At 35.9% G+C, this 14,310-nt stretch overlaps 1 protein-coding gene and 1 non-coding gene across 2 annotated transcripts in view; both read left to right on the top strand.

Moving 5' to 3' along the window:
* The window catches only part of ssp3 (short spindle 3), a 118,392-nt gene that overhangs the window by 54,969 nt on the left and 49,113 nt on the right, over positions 1-14,310 (top strand). The gene's annotated exons all lie outside the window — the stretch shown is intronic.
* TRNAK-CUU (transfer RNA lysine (anticodon CUU)) lies at positions 12,484-12,556 on the top strand. The gene has a single exon. It is a non-coding gene; the product is annotated as a tRNA-Lys (tRNA).

Genomic DNA, 14,310 nt, shown 5'->3' with positions numbered 1-14,310 from the left:
GTCGCAAGGTTCTCGTGTGGCGATCACAAGGTAGACGCGGCGTGGGTAGGGCCACACAAGGTAGACTGATAATATAGTTATAGATCGATCGTCGTAACGATACTTGGAGGAGGTCGGTCTATGCCTTACAGTGGGAGTCCATCAGCTGAAAAGAAGAAGAAGATGACCTATACATTATTTAATAGATTCAGGCGTTACTTTGTGAAAGTCCATCCTAAGTAAGAAAAGAATTAATATATAGCTACTTCGAAGTAGTAGCGTAGAAGGAAGTAGCTATATATTAGTCCTTTTCTGATCTATACATTCACCCTGTTATTAATTATCCTGTATACTTGCACTACTGCATGTTCACTCTGTGGTGTATATCGCGACAGGGGCGGCACGCGACATTACTCGATAGATTACAAGTGATTATCGATCGAATCGTATGTCGGTCGATTAGAGAGCTACGGGGTAAGTTGAGGCAAATGATACGCCGTGACATCGCCACTGTTTATTTTATAGCGCCCGATAAACGCAACATGTTCGAACATGTTCCAACATGTTTGAACACGTCCGCCCCTTCGTATGTTACGGGTTTGATGATCCATAAGTATTTAACATATTTTTCTGAAGACTTATGCAGGCGGATTGTCAAATTATAGCGCGCAAGAATTAATAATCAACAAAAAATTAATATAAATGTCGAGGCAATGTTTGTATGGATAAAGAACGGGAACGAATGAAAGATAATGTGAAGTGAAGTAAGGAGAACGAATGGTAGACTGGATGTAAGATGAGATAATAAAAAGCCCTTTATTCAGATCATTCAGAAGTAATATTTTATCAGCTTAATAACTAAGATTAAAGTCTTATTTTAACTTATTATTTCTTGTTTAACTTTTTGAAGATCTATTTTCCAGACAAATGCCTCCTCCATTTCGTGTTCCTATTGAGCCACTCTGATCCAGGTCACTCGCTGCACTTGCTTGATGTCATTTTACCATATTTTATGGTCTTCCTCTCTTCTTTTTAATGTAATGTATGATGAGAGTAAAAATAAAAAAATTACATGAATAAATTTTATTGTAAAAAAAATCCCTGTTCATATATGGTAGTGGAGTACGAGTGGCTTCAAAAAATCGCGCAGAATAGATGGCAGCTGGTGTTTTAAGATTTTGAAGTGGAGATATGGATAGTCAAGTGCAGAGTAAGACATCCATTCACAAGCTGGACATACGATCTTCTTAAAGTCCTTGGAAGAGAGAGAAAATCTATAGGAGCACATAGGCATATTTAATGGAATCAGGTGTTACCTTGCGTAAGTCCATCCTAAGTAAGGAAAGGACCAATATTTAGCCACTTCCGCACATGCAGTGGTAGTCGTGCAACAAAGTGCACCGCCCGTCAGCCCGCTGACAAATGCGTATGCGGCAAACAATGCGAATTACACAACCGCCACCGCCAAATCACTCAACACGTGTTTCACCTCTCCACGGGGCATCTTCAGGAGTTATGTTACACCGATTAGTGCCAAAAACAGAGACTCTGTGCTGACCACTGCATGTGCGGAAGTGGCTAAATATTGGTCCTTTTCTTACTCACATAGGCTTATGTCAATCAGTGTACATTATTTATTTATGATCCTATATCTCTTATTAAGTTGTCTAGATGTCACCGCAGACATCACATACCGCGTTGTTATATTACTTTAGATTTTTATCGTTAAGATTTCGTTCATTTTTACGGCACTTAAAATGTCGCACAGTTCCTTTTATTTCTGAATTGAAAGATTCCCAAGAAAAACTTTTTATAGCCCTTTCGCATTCCACTAGTAAAAATAAACAAATGTTTGTTCCTTATTAGTTGATTAAAGTTGTAATGAATTTATTTCAGAATGATCAATTTATACAGGTTGATTGTAAATAGCTTACATTGACATATTTGAACATTTTATGCTTGTAACCAAACGCCCTGTATAATTTTGATATAATTTTCCCTAAGTCGACGCGCGATCACATGTACACGCCAATACCTACATCACTTTGCGTCGTGATTACGTTCCAAAAAAACACGACGCAAATTGAAACGCCGCAAAGTCAATTAAGATTTTCTATAGCAAACCATGTAAAGATCGAAGATAGGTTCCAGGGTCACGAAAATTCAACTTTTTAAAAAGAAAATTGAACAAAATAAACATTTAAAAAACAGAAATAATATAATTCTGCCAATAAATAAATTGGAATAATATTTACCTTTTTTGTAACCAGAAACAACACGCAAATTTTATATAAATTTATATTTATCTTGACTACGTAATTGAAACTGAACTCTAAAATTAGCAAAACAAAGTAAAAATAAAACTGTATTCAAATTGCGTTGATTTTTAGTTAGAAAGGGAATCCCCGAGTTTTGATGGCATGGCGCAATTAGAAACAAAAGTGTTGCCATCTTTAAAAAAAAGGGAATATTAAAAAAAAATTAAAGACTCGAACCCAAAACAATATAACCTCGAAAATCTAACGACGCACAGTGAAAATTAGTACTAATTAAGCAGTGACGCAACTTCAAATAAAACGCAAAACGAAACGACGGAAAGCAAGGTATTGATGTAGTTCCAGCACTCTATCCTTTATTGCTACTTAAAGATTGTCGAAGTACTCGTACGTATCGAGTGTGGCCACTCCAACGCTCGCTCACAATGGGCATCGACTTGGCGAATCGAATTAACTACTCGATGTAATTGGTACTCGGCGATAACGCCATTACGCTCTCCATTGGAATGCAGTGTGTCTTTGTTACTTGTTCTGATTGCTGTACTTTGTTTACAGTATGTCTTGTAGCGGTATACGATAGGCCGACAAATGTGTGAAGGTATTTTAAATTTCATAACGTCGATTTTTTACAGCAATATCTATTTTGGAAGCGCTCTTAGGCGTCTTTAATTCGGAATATTAAACGAGTATTATTGACTAATGGCTGCTCAAGCTTAGGTCATCCCAAGGAAGTCTTTAAGTCTAATCATCCCATGGAGCGTGGAGGTCCTAGCAAACCTTCCAGCTTCCCACCTAAACCAGATGTTTTAGGCGTTTAGAACAGGGGTGAGCAAACTTTTTTAGTCGGAGAACTGCAGTTTTAAAAACTTGAGTGGGCCATGAAAAAAAATAAAGTATATATTCAAAGGTACGCTACCTGGAAAAACCGAGGGGTCGAAGACCAGTGGGTAGACCCAGGTATCGCTGGATCGATCGCGTTGAGGCAGACTTGCGCGAATTGAATGTCAACCAATGGCAGACGATGGCGCAAGATAGAGGAAAGTGGAAGTCTCTCGCTTCGGAGCCCAAGACCCACTTTGGGTCACTGAGCCAGCGGAGTAGTAGTAGTATATATTCAAAGTTCAAACCATGTTCTAAACGTAATTTATGTTCGTAATCAACCGATTTACAACTAATTAGACACTTTTATTATCTTTAAAGCCTTGATTCTAGCATTTTTTAAAAATAAAATACAAAAATAAATTGAAATATACTTGCCTCGAGGGCCACATGCAGCCCGCGGGCCGCGGTTTGCTCATCCCTGGTTTAGAATCTATAAGTTCTAATTGGGTAGCAGTGTAAACAAGTTAAAAAACACTAGTTGGAGTAACCGATCGTTAGGTTAATTATTGAAAAGCACTATAAGTACGCCTGGAAATTGGATCGATTACAAACTGTGAAGTTTTAATAGATATTTCTAGAAAATTCTAGTCTGGATAGAAGATAAAATGGCAAATCAGTATTAAGAAAATTATCGAAGTTTGGCAGGAAAATCCTTACTGTACAAAAATATAAACCGACAAACAAAATAATCAGAATCACTGGTATTTTAGCTTACTCCTATTATATTAAAATAATTGATGATTCAAATTTACTGTTTTTATTCAAGTTGAATTTATGAAAAAGCATCATTTTCTCTGCAGAGCTACGGTATAGGAGATATAAATTGCTATAAATCATCACCGAACTACGAAAGAAGAGAGGTTTTAGGCTAGGCGTCCTCTGCGTCCTGCCACCTTAAACCCGCGGAATCTGTAAATGCCATTTGGGCAGCAGTGACAGTTCCGTCAAACAAGTTCGAACACCGTGTCACGGTGTTCGAACTTGAACTCCTCCGAAACGGCTGGACCGATTTTTACCAAATTTTACATGCGTATTCAGTCATGGTCCACCCCTAAATTTTATTTTTAATTTTTTAGACATTTTTTTTTGGTTTTTACTTTATTATGATACAGCATACATAAATACATACAAACCTAAATTTTCACCCCGCTACGATCAACCCTTATCTTACATTTGTTAGTTAAAAACTTTAATTTTTTTTGCAAAACAACGTTTGCGGGATCAGCTAGTTTCGTTATAAAAAAACTTGAATACGATGTTGCTCTGTATAATGTTTAGTGTCTATTTCCAATCAACCTGTATATTCTTGGGTCGTATTGTATCTATGGTCACTGTTAATAAAAAATTATGTAATGTTTTTTTTTTAAATAATTATGACATATGTTTAGAGGTCATTCGGCCTTCAGTTTCGAAATTCGAATGGATATATTTTAATCGGCCAGCACTTGATGCATTTTAGAATGTATGACAGCGGATCGGATTCGACTTGCGAAACCCACCCTCACGAGTCACGACGTCGACATTTGGGCGGCTTGTTTTATTTTTAATTTCTCGCAATCGCGATAGCAGCCAGTTTGACATAATGCAGTGTCAGTCCGATTGGCTTTTAGAAAATGAAAGGTTATTGGAACGAGAAGATAATCTACGTCTTAAAGGCTCTATAGATATATAAGTGTTTGATTAGGTTATCGCAGAGCTGTCAGGAGAACTACTAGATCAGTAAGCAGTGGCAGTCCTGTGATGGATGACCTCGGACTTGCGAACCTAGGTTATGGGTTCGAATACCGGGGTACAGTTCAATTCATATTTTGTGCAGCTCTCACACAAGGTTCCAGAGGATGGTCAGCAGCGTTATCTGTTATCTGTTAACCACAATATAGGGAATATGCCATCGTGAACCCGTCTGTCAGTCGAAGAGAAAAAGAGAACGAATTGTGGAATGAAAGAGTAGCAAGTTATATATTGTGAGGAATGGAAGAAGAGGAAGTAAATAATAAAAAAGAGTGAAAAAAATAATTACAAAAATAAAATCCCTGTTCCCACATAAATAAAGGTGGAACGAGAAGTCCCCAGACAGGGGGCCATTAAATAGAACCAATCTGTTAGGGAGTTTTGATTATGGTATATCCCCCATAGATATCTTAGGGGGCCTATGCTATATATATGCCTAGGCTATATATATATATGTATATATGTATATATATATATATATATATATATATACATGATGGTAGGATATGTATGTAAAAGCCAAATTGAGGTTTCTTCTCCACAACTATAACACCTTGCGAAGCAGAGTAGATTTAAAAAATAAAACAGATTTAAAAATAATAGTATTTTTATAATCAATGGAGCTCTTTTAAAATTTCCAATGTTGAAAAAACGAATTTTATTTTTATCTTTAATATTATTCTGTATAAAATTATACATATCTATACACAAAAATAAATTTAATACATGCAAACACTATATATATAAATAACCGATGAATAAATATTGCTTGTATAGTGATAACATTAATATTATATATATTTAAATTTTAATTACTTTTATACAGGATGATTGTCATTAGTGTTTGTTTAAAGGGATGAATGCATAGCTCATTTGTATTTGTCTGTCTATTGATATATAGTACGGTAAACTTAGAAGTAATAAACAACATAATGATAATATAATAATAAAAGTCATTTACAAAATTCAGATTACTATATATTAAAATTAATAATTGTTTACTATCTGTCTCTGCAGAATGTACTATAAGAAGTCGTTGACCCGTAGTATTTAAGTACACAAAACATGTCACGTAATCCAGAGTGATCATTTTGTACAGGATGATTAAAAGTAGATATAAAAGTTTGCCAATGACATTTGAGCGATATATTCACTCCTTTAAAACTTTTACACAAATCACCCTGTGTATCGATGTATTGTTATCATATATTTCGCAGTACAATTTTGTGACCTCCCGTCTATAGGCGGTACCTTATAAATTAAATGTGATTATGTCAACAAGTCAATTTAAAATCGTCATCCCTTTAATCGGGGTTGTGTTTGCGCTTTGTACTCGCGAAGGCACCGCGGGGGCGAGGAGGAGGTTGAGGAGGGGGAGGGGGGTTTAGGTGCCCTGTAATTAGTCAGCATGGCGTCCCAGTCAAGACCGCCCAGTGGCCGCGGAATTGAAACGTTCGACTTGTAGTGTGGTAGGTTATTTGGGTTCACACTTGCAGCGGGGTCATAGGCGGAGCGAGAAAAAAATATTCAAGTTCTTATATTAACGGTTTTAATAGATTACGCTAAAGTATAGCTTTGTGTATTCTATCAATATCATAAGATGTGAATTATATTACGTTCAAAGCTTTTAGTTTACAGTGAAACAAATGTATACATTTCACAGCTAAAAAACAATCGGAAATTTTACAATCATCATCAAAAATCTAAAAACAATGGCACGGACGCTAATGTCTGTGGAATATAGATCGTAATAATAAATGAATATATAAAAATCGCGGACACTCTGACCCGACCTTTACCCCGCACTCTGACGAGGACATTTTTAATTTATTAAAAGCATAGTAGGCCGAATGATTATTTGATGGAGCAATATTTATTTTTATTACTGCCAACTAGACGGGGCGCGGGGCGTGGAGTGGTTCCGGCGTGTTTGTTTAAAATTATTACCGTGTTCACTATGGATTTATATCATCATCATCATCATTTTAATCTTTAGACGTCCACTGCTGGGCATAGGAATTAAAAGGACACCAACTCCTGAAAATTTTATATAAAACTAGCTGATCCCGCAAACGTTGTTTTGCAAAAAAAAATGATATTTTAATTTACAAATAAAAAATAAGGGTTGATCGTAGAGGGGTGAAAATTTAAGGTTGTATGTATTTTTGTATGCTGTATCATAATAAAATAAAAACCAAAAAAATTGTCTAAAAAATAAAAAAAATAATTTAGGGGTGGACCACCCTTATCATTTAGGGGTATGGAAAATAGATAGTAGCCGATTCTCAGATCTACTGAATACGCATATAAAATTTGGTAAAAGTCGGTCAAGCCGTTTAGGAGGAGTTCAAGTTCGAACACCGTGACACGAGAATTTTATATATTAGATGGAAGCCTTGTTGTTGTTTTTACCACCTCCTCTTCGCCAAACTCTTTCCAAAGTGGTAATGTAAGACAGGTGATAACAATCGACCATTATTTTTCGAAATTCAATACTCACATGGATTCCTGACTATTTATCCACGGTTGAAATTTCTACAACTTGCATTAAGGCTTTTGATACTACTCTTATAGTGCGAACAGAGTAGGTATAGAACAACTTACCAGCGTCGATGTTTCCAGCTAGCTTAAACTTAGAAGTATTCAAGTCAATAATAAGTTAAATGACGAGACAGAGTTTAAATGCTTTGGCTATAGTGAATAAAGAAAAGAACAACTACAGGTTCGGTTCTCTCAGGCGCCTTTGAGTTGGACTGCTAAACAGGTGTTATATAAAAAACTTTTACAACATTAAAACTTTTAATAGAACCATTATAGATCGTCAACTTATTATATATTTAAACGGTATTATTTAGTTCGACCCGTACGGAATTTGTTTATTTGGGTCAAAATTAGAAATTGAAATTTAAACACCTTCCCGTTGTCAGATTGATCTGAAATTTGGTACACACATTTAATTTAGATGACAATACAATATAATAAAATCAATAACATTATATATCTAAGATGGCTGCCGATACAACATGGCGGATTACACATTTTTCCTTAACCCCCTCAATATGGGTATCAAATGAAAAGGCTACACTAGTAAAACACGATGATTATGTCAAAATTTAAAATTCAAAATAGACGCCGTTCCAATATAGCGGACTAGGTACATATTTTTCTACAACCACCACAATATGGGTATCAAAAAACCGTTTAACTTCAAAGTTTTTTAAATGTATTTATTTATTTTTGACTCTACTCGGCTTCGAACTATGTTATAGTTTTGAAGTAGAAGCAGTAAGAAACTACACAATAACACATCTTTTAATAAAGTTTAAGAAATATATATACATATACACTTTATAAGACACAGCCGAAATGAAATCAAAATAATCAAGCGATGTCATTGCCAAGGATTTTTGTAATGTTTCAATATTCGTTTATTGATTACTTACTTACTCACTCACTCTACTTACTCCGCTGGCTCAGTGACCCAAAGTGGGTCTTGGCCTCCGAAGCGAGATACTTCCACTTTCCTCTATCTTGCGCCATCGTCTGCTATTGGTTGACCTTCAATTCGCGCAAGTCTGCCTTAACGCGATTGATCTAGCGATACCTGGGTCTACCCACCGGTCTTCGACCCCTCGGTTTTTCCAGGTACGCTACCTTCACGCTCCGATCCGATACCATTCGCTCTAAGTGACCAAGCCAGCGGATTCGTTGAGCTTTATATTCGCCAATGATATTTGGCTGTGCTACTAAAGGTTGTGGAGAGGGCTAACTACCCTCCCACGTAAAAACAAAACTTTTACGAAACCGAAGTGAGGGAAAATACGTTTATTGATTAATAAGCTAAAATGTTTTGCGGTATATTATTAAACAATCGGATATCATTTATTACAAATGAATTATAGACTCCTTGCAGTAGAAACGAACGTGTGATAACTCAAGTCGAAGTACACTAGAGGCCAATAAAAAAAGGTATTATTGTAAGAATGTCATGTCTTTTGTCGGCATTGTGTCTGTCGGTCAAATGTCTAGTGTAACAATATCGCATCAGAACAATACATTCTTTGTACGATACATTGTCGTGGCGCAGTGACATGCGCATGCGTCCCCATGAACGACACCTGCGTCCAAATCGAGCGCGCGTCATGCGCACGACGCGAATTGAATGCCATCCCTCGTTGGGGTGCAGCTCGCCTCCTCGCCCCTCCGCGCGGCCCCTCACGTCGCGTCCTCTATAAATATTATTTCATTATCAAGTTCAAATGCGACGTGAGTTGACAAGTGTTATTTTTTAATACGTTCATCGTATGCGACAAAATTTTTTCAACAACCCCATGATTAAACTATTTAGTTTTTTTTGTATTTTTTCTGAAAATTGTCTGATACAATTGGACTTGGTTTGCTTCTGTTTATAAAAACGTAAGGGCTTATTTAAAAATTTTAATTTACCCTTTCGCTGCAAACAGCGCCTTCTGACGCCCGACTATAGACGCTTTTCCTCAGCGAACAACGCCTTTTGGCGCTCGGCTATAGACAGTTTTTCAGCGAACAGTGCCTTTAAGTGCGCGGCTATAGACGCTTTCTCTCAGCGAACAGCGCCTTTTAGCGCTCGGCTATAGACATTGTTTCTCAGCGAACAGCGCCTTTTGGCGCTCGGCTATAGACACTTTTTCAGCGAATAGCGCCTTTTAGTGCGCGGCTATAGACGCTTTCTCTCAGCGAACAGCGCCTTTTGGCGCTCGGCTATAGACACTCTCTCAACGAACAGCGCCTCCTGGCGCTGTATATTTGTTTTACATTATCATGTCAATATTTCCATGATCATGGTCAGTAATTCGCTTGTTACAAACGCGATAGCTGCATACGCTCCTTGTGCGGATATTTTGTCACGTAACCAAATACAAACCGAAAACATCAAATTTGCCTCTATCATAAATAAATGGCTGAAATGGTAATTTGTTTTAAGCGTTCTGAAGCGAAAAGGTTAATGAACATTGTTTTTCTTGTCTTCAAAAATTAAATAAATCATTTATGGCAGTGCTCTGATACAAGTGTGCCGCGGTTAAAATTGATAAAATGAAATCATACAATTTTTCACTAAACATGTAATGTATATGTAACTGTGTCCAACACATTGGTACGTCGCATTCATTGGTCTCATGAATTTAGCTTCCGGTGTGCCGCGAAATTCTATGAAAGATTTTAGTGTGCCTTACAAGATATAGGTATATCGTACGTATACGTTGCTACTGAAGAAATTTAAAATCGATTATTAATAATCTATATATATTAGTAGTATAATTTTAATGCGTGGAATTAAACGTTGATACTCACTCTGGAATCTGACTGTTGTTGTGAACTCATTATGAAAGTATATTTGAAAAGAGCAACTGTTTAGTTTCTTGCCGGCTCGTTTCAGCAAAGCTGCCTTCACAAAGGCCGATTATTAAATCTGAAATTGCCCTGAAGTTTGCAACGCTGCGCGGCAGGGGAGTTTGCACATCGGTAGCGGGACTTTTTATTGTAGTGTTTTGATTTTATTTCACGGTCGACGCACGCGCATATGGCGTGAGATCGGGTTCATTGAACTGTAATGGTGGGATTTATACTTCATTTGGTTGCACCGTAATTTATATATATACGCACATGCTCACAAATATCATAATTTCAGACAGATTGGTAGGTAATCGGAAGATGGTAAATGCTTGGCTTGCATCATGAGGGTGGACGCCTTACGCTGATTGCTGGGGTCTGGTCTCCTTTCTAGAACTTTAATGAGCCCAGCACCAGCTGATCATGCGTCATGGCGTGCCCAATGCCACATTATCTTGCCAATTTGCTGACCTGAACTCACGATTACTTTTTTCTATGGATCTCTATGTTTGTAATTTCGATCTTGTTCAGAAATCCATAGCTGAGAAGGCTATATCTATGACTGAGACAAACTCAATAAGGTTCAGAGTGGCAGCTAGTGAGAGGAGGTCACGACACTCAGAATTTAGGATAACGACGCAAGAAGTAGAATAAAGAGTCTATGGGTTCTCCCTGTGTACATATAATTTAAATAAATTTTGTACATTTGCATAAGTACTTCCAATTCTGAATGAAGGATATGATATAAAAGGTCGGAAAAAAATTCTTGCAGGAAATAGTGTGTATAAACTATTAACTTTTTATGTCATCAAAACTCGAGAATTATCTTTCTAACTAAAAATCAACGCAATTTTAATAGTTATATTTTCACTTTGTTTTGCTAATTTTAGAGTTCAGTTTAAACGAAGTAGTGTGTTGTAGTGTAGTGCATTGTGCTTTTTTAAAAGAGAATAATAAATTTATATAAATTTTAACGTGTTGTTTCTGGTAACAAAAAAGGTATATATTTTTCAAATTTATTTATTGGTAGAGTTATATTTTTTTTGTTTTTTTTTTTTTTAATGTTTATTTTGTTTAATTTTCTTTTTAAAAAGTAGTATTTTCGTGATCCTGGAACCTATCTTCGATCTTTACATGATTTGCTATAGAAATCTTAATTCACTATGCGGCGTTTCAATTTGCGTCGTGTTTTTTTGGAACGTAACCACGATGCAAAGTGAGTTATTAGTGTAAAAAGCAATACAGGCAATATAATGATTATTTTTTTTTAAAAAAGTGTTTTAAATAAATATGAGTCATAAATATCTGTAAGATATCATGTAAACATGTGATCAGTGGATGTAGGTGAAAAAGAAAGGTGGTGTATGGCAGAAGATATGCATATGAGGAAAAATAGAACGTGTGAAGGACAGAAGGAAGGTTTAACAGTTATTTTGAAGCAAGGAAAAATACGAAAAACTTATTTATCCGAAATGTAACATGGCAGAGAGAACGAGAGGTTAGGAAAAACAGAGACAAAAAATATACCTCGCGAAACCAGTGTTTTTGTGTGCGAACCCATGACCTAAAAATAACGGTCGCATGTGGTTTTCTAAAAAAAATTACGAAATATTAGTAAGGCCTGTCGCAGGAGCATCGCACGTTGCCATGTATCCTCGAGAGTCCGCTGTTCGATTCCCCGGCGGGGCACTCGTCAAGCGTGCCATGATATTCGCACGTGCCGGCTATTAAACATTCTCTTACGATATTCAATAATAACCTTTATTTACAACACCATAAAGTATATAATATTTCTTTTCGAAATTTTATAGAAATTTACATTTTTTGTATCACACGATATTGATACGTCTGGTTCAACGGTCGTCTATATCAGTTCAGTGAGTTATGTGTTGGTGAGAAGGTCGAATGTCGCGTGATATGGCACGGGTCGTTCAATTCCCTCGCCGGTTCGGCACGTGGCCAATAATTGCGATTATTATTTACATTTGTCTAATTCCATTAGGACTCTGCCTACCCTATCTTGAGTGTTTTCCCATCTCGTGGTTATATAAATATCAAGTTACCTCTTATGGTATTATTATTATTTAATATCTCCGAAAGGATTAAACATCCTTCCCGACGTTGGTAATGGTTCTTTTTCCGACACACAGTGTATATATATATGACTTAATTACGATTGAAAAGTCTAAAGCGAGTTCTCTTAATATTTTAAATAGTGTCGCCTTATTTCGAAGGCTTCAACACAGCCCGGCTAGCTCAGTCGGTAGAGCATGAGACTCTTAATCTCAGGGTCGTGGGTTCGAGCCCCACGTTGGGCGAAAACTTTTTTAAGTAGTATCACTATATGTTGCTAATTATCACATAAAATATTATTATAGATAAATCACATTTTTACACATCAGTAACATATAATAATTTATAAATATACTGAAAATAAAATATAAATTTAACAAATAGTTACAAAAGGAAGCCCTTCCGATCTATTTACGACTTACAGCCGCGACTCTCCTTAAGAAAGCAGTTTAAAGAACTCAATATTCTTACATTGGCCTCGCAATATATTTATGATAATATCTTGTACATTTACAATAGTTATAATAAATATAAAATAGGGTGCGTCCATAGTGTATTTACAAGCACCGTAAAAAATTGACTGTAGCAATGTTTCGACTGCATAAAGTCTAATTCATTTGTAATAAACAGAATCAGAATTTTTAGTAAAATTCTGTAAAACATTATTTGACTATCATTTGCAAAATTCAAAACACATGTTAAAAGTAAATTGACGGGAAAGCATTATTATTTAATAAACAAATATTTAAATGACGAAAATCCTTGGCAGAGATGTCACTTGATTATTCTGATTTCATTTATACTATATCTGATAAAGTGTAAATGTATAAATCTGAATTGTTAAACTTTGTTAAGAGATCTGTTGTTGTGGAGTTTCTTCCTGCTTCTTCTACACAACTATAACATCTTGCGAAGCAGAGTAGAGTCAAAAATAAAATAGATTATAAGTTGACGATCAATAAGGTTGCTGTTAAAAGTTACAATGTTGAATAAATGAATTTTATTTTTATCTTTATTTAATTCTTGGAGACATTGTTTACCAGCATATCCTAAAGAGATGAGCAGAGATTGATATTTGAAGCGAGAGTTGCAAAAGAGAGTATTAACTACTTGTTTTTTTTTTTTAATTTAAATTAAATAAAATTAGCTCTTGAAGAAAATTACCAATATAGCGTTCTCGATGGCTTTCTTTAAATTAAATAAAAATCGGTAAAAAAACTTTTAAGTTTAACGGTTTTATTTGATACCCTTATTGTGGTGGTTGTGGAAAAATATGTACCTAGTCCGGCCATATTCGAGGCGTCCTTCTTGAGATTTTAAATTTGGACATAATCATTGTGTTTTACTAGTGTAGACCTTTCATTTGATACCCATATTGAGGGGGTTAAGGAAAAATACGTAATCCGCCATTCTGTATCGGCGGCCATCTTAGATTTATAATGTTGTTGATTTTATTATATTGTATTGTCATCTAAATTAAATTTGTGTACCAAATTTCAGATCAGTCTGACAACGGGAAGGTGGTAAAATTTCAATTTCTGTTTTTGACCCAAATAAACAAATTCCGTACGGGTCGAAATAAATAAAACCGTTGAAAATAGATAAATAACGGATTTATAGTGTATTGCATCTGCGTGAAGCGAACAAGCGAATCCGTGTGTTGTATCGGAGGGGCAGTGACACAAATGCGGTTTCAATGTATCCTCTCGGGAGGTACTGCGACCTCTCCCCCTTGACTCTCTGTCCGTCTCCGCTTGTCAGTTGCGCGCGGTAGTTGGTACAAGAGTTGACATTGATACTGTGACAGTTTATTGATGGGTCGCCAGACACTGCAAAATTAGGAGTAATTTAAGTTTTATATAACTCTATCTATTTATCATTTGTTCAAATCAGAATATATATATTTATATATATATATATATATATATACACTTATCCCCGATTTACATAGTTGATACGTTCCCGAGAAAAACGTGTAAATCGAAAATTAAAAATTTTC

Source organism: Battus philenor, unplaced genomic scaffold (genome assembly GCF_028537555.1).
Source record: "Battus philenor isolate CCGP_79_NKW_IND1 unplaced genomic scaffold, ilBatPhil1.0.hap1 SCAF_24, whole genome shotgun sequence".
Lineage (NCBI taxonomy): Eukaryota > Metazoa > Arthropoda > Insecta > Lepidoptera > Papilionidae > Battus > Battus philenor.
Note: the sequence above shows the minus strand (reverse complement) of the source record. Positions and strands in the feature narration are given on the sequence as shown.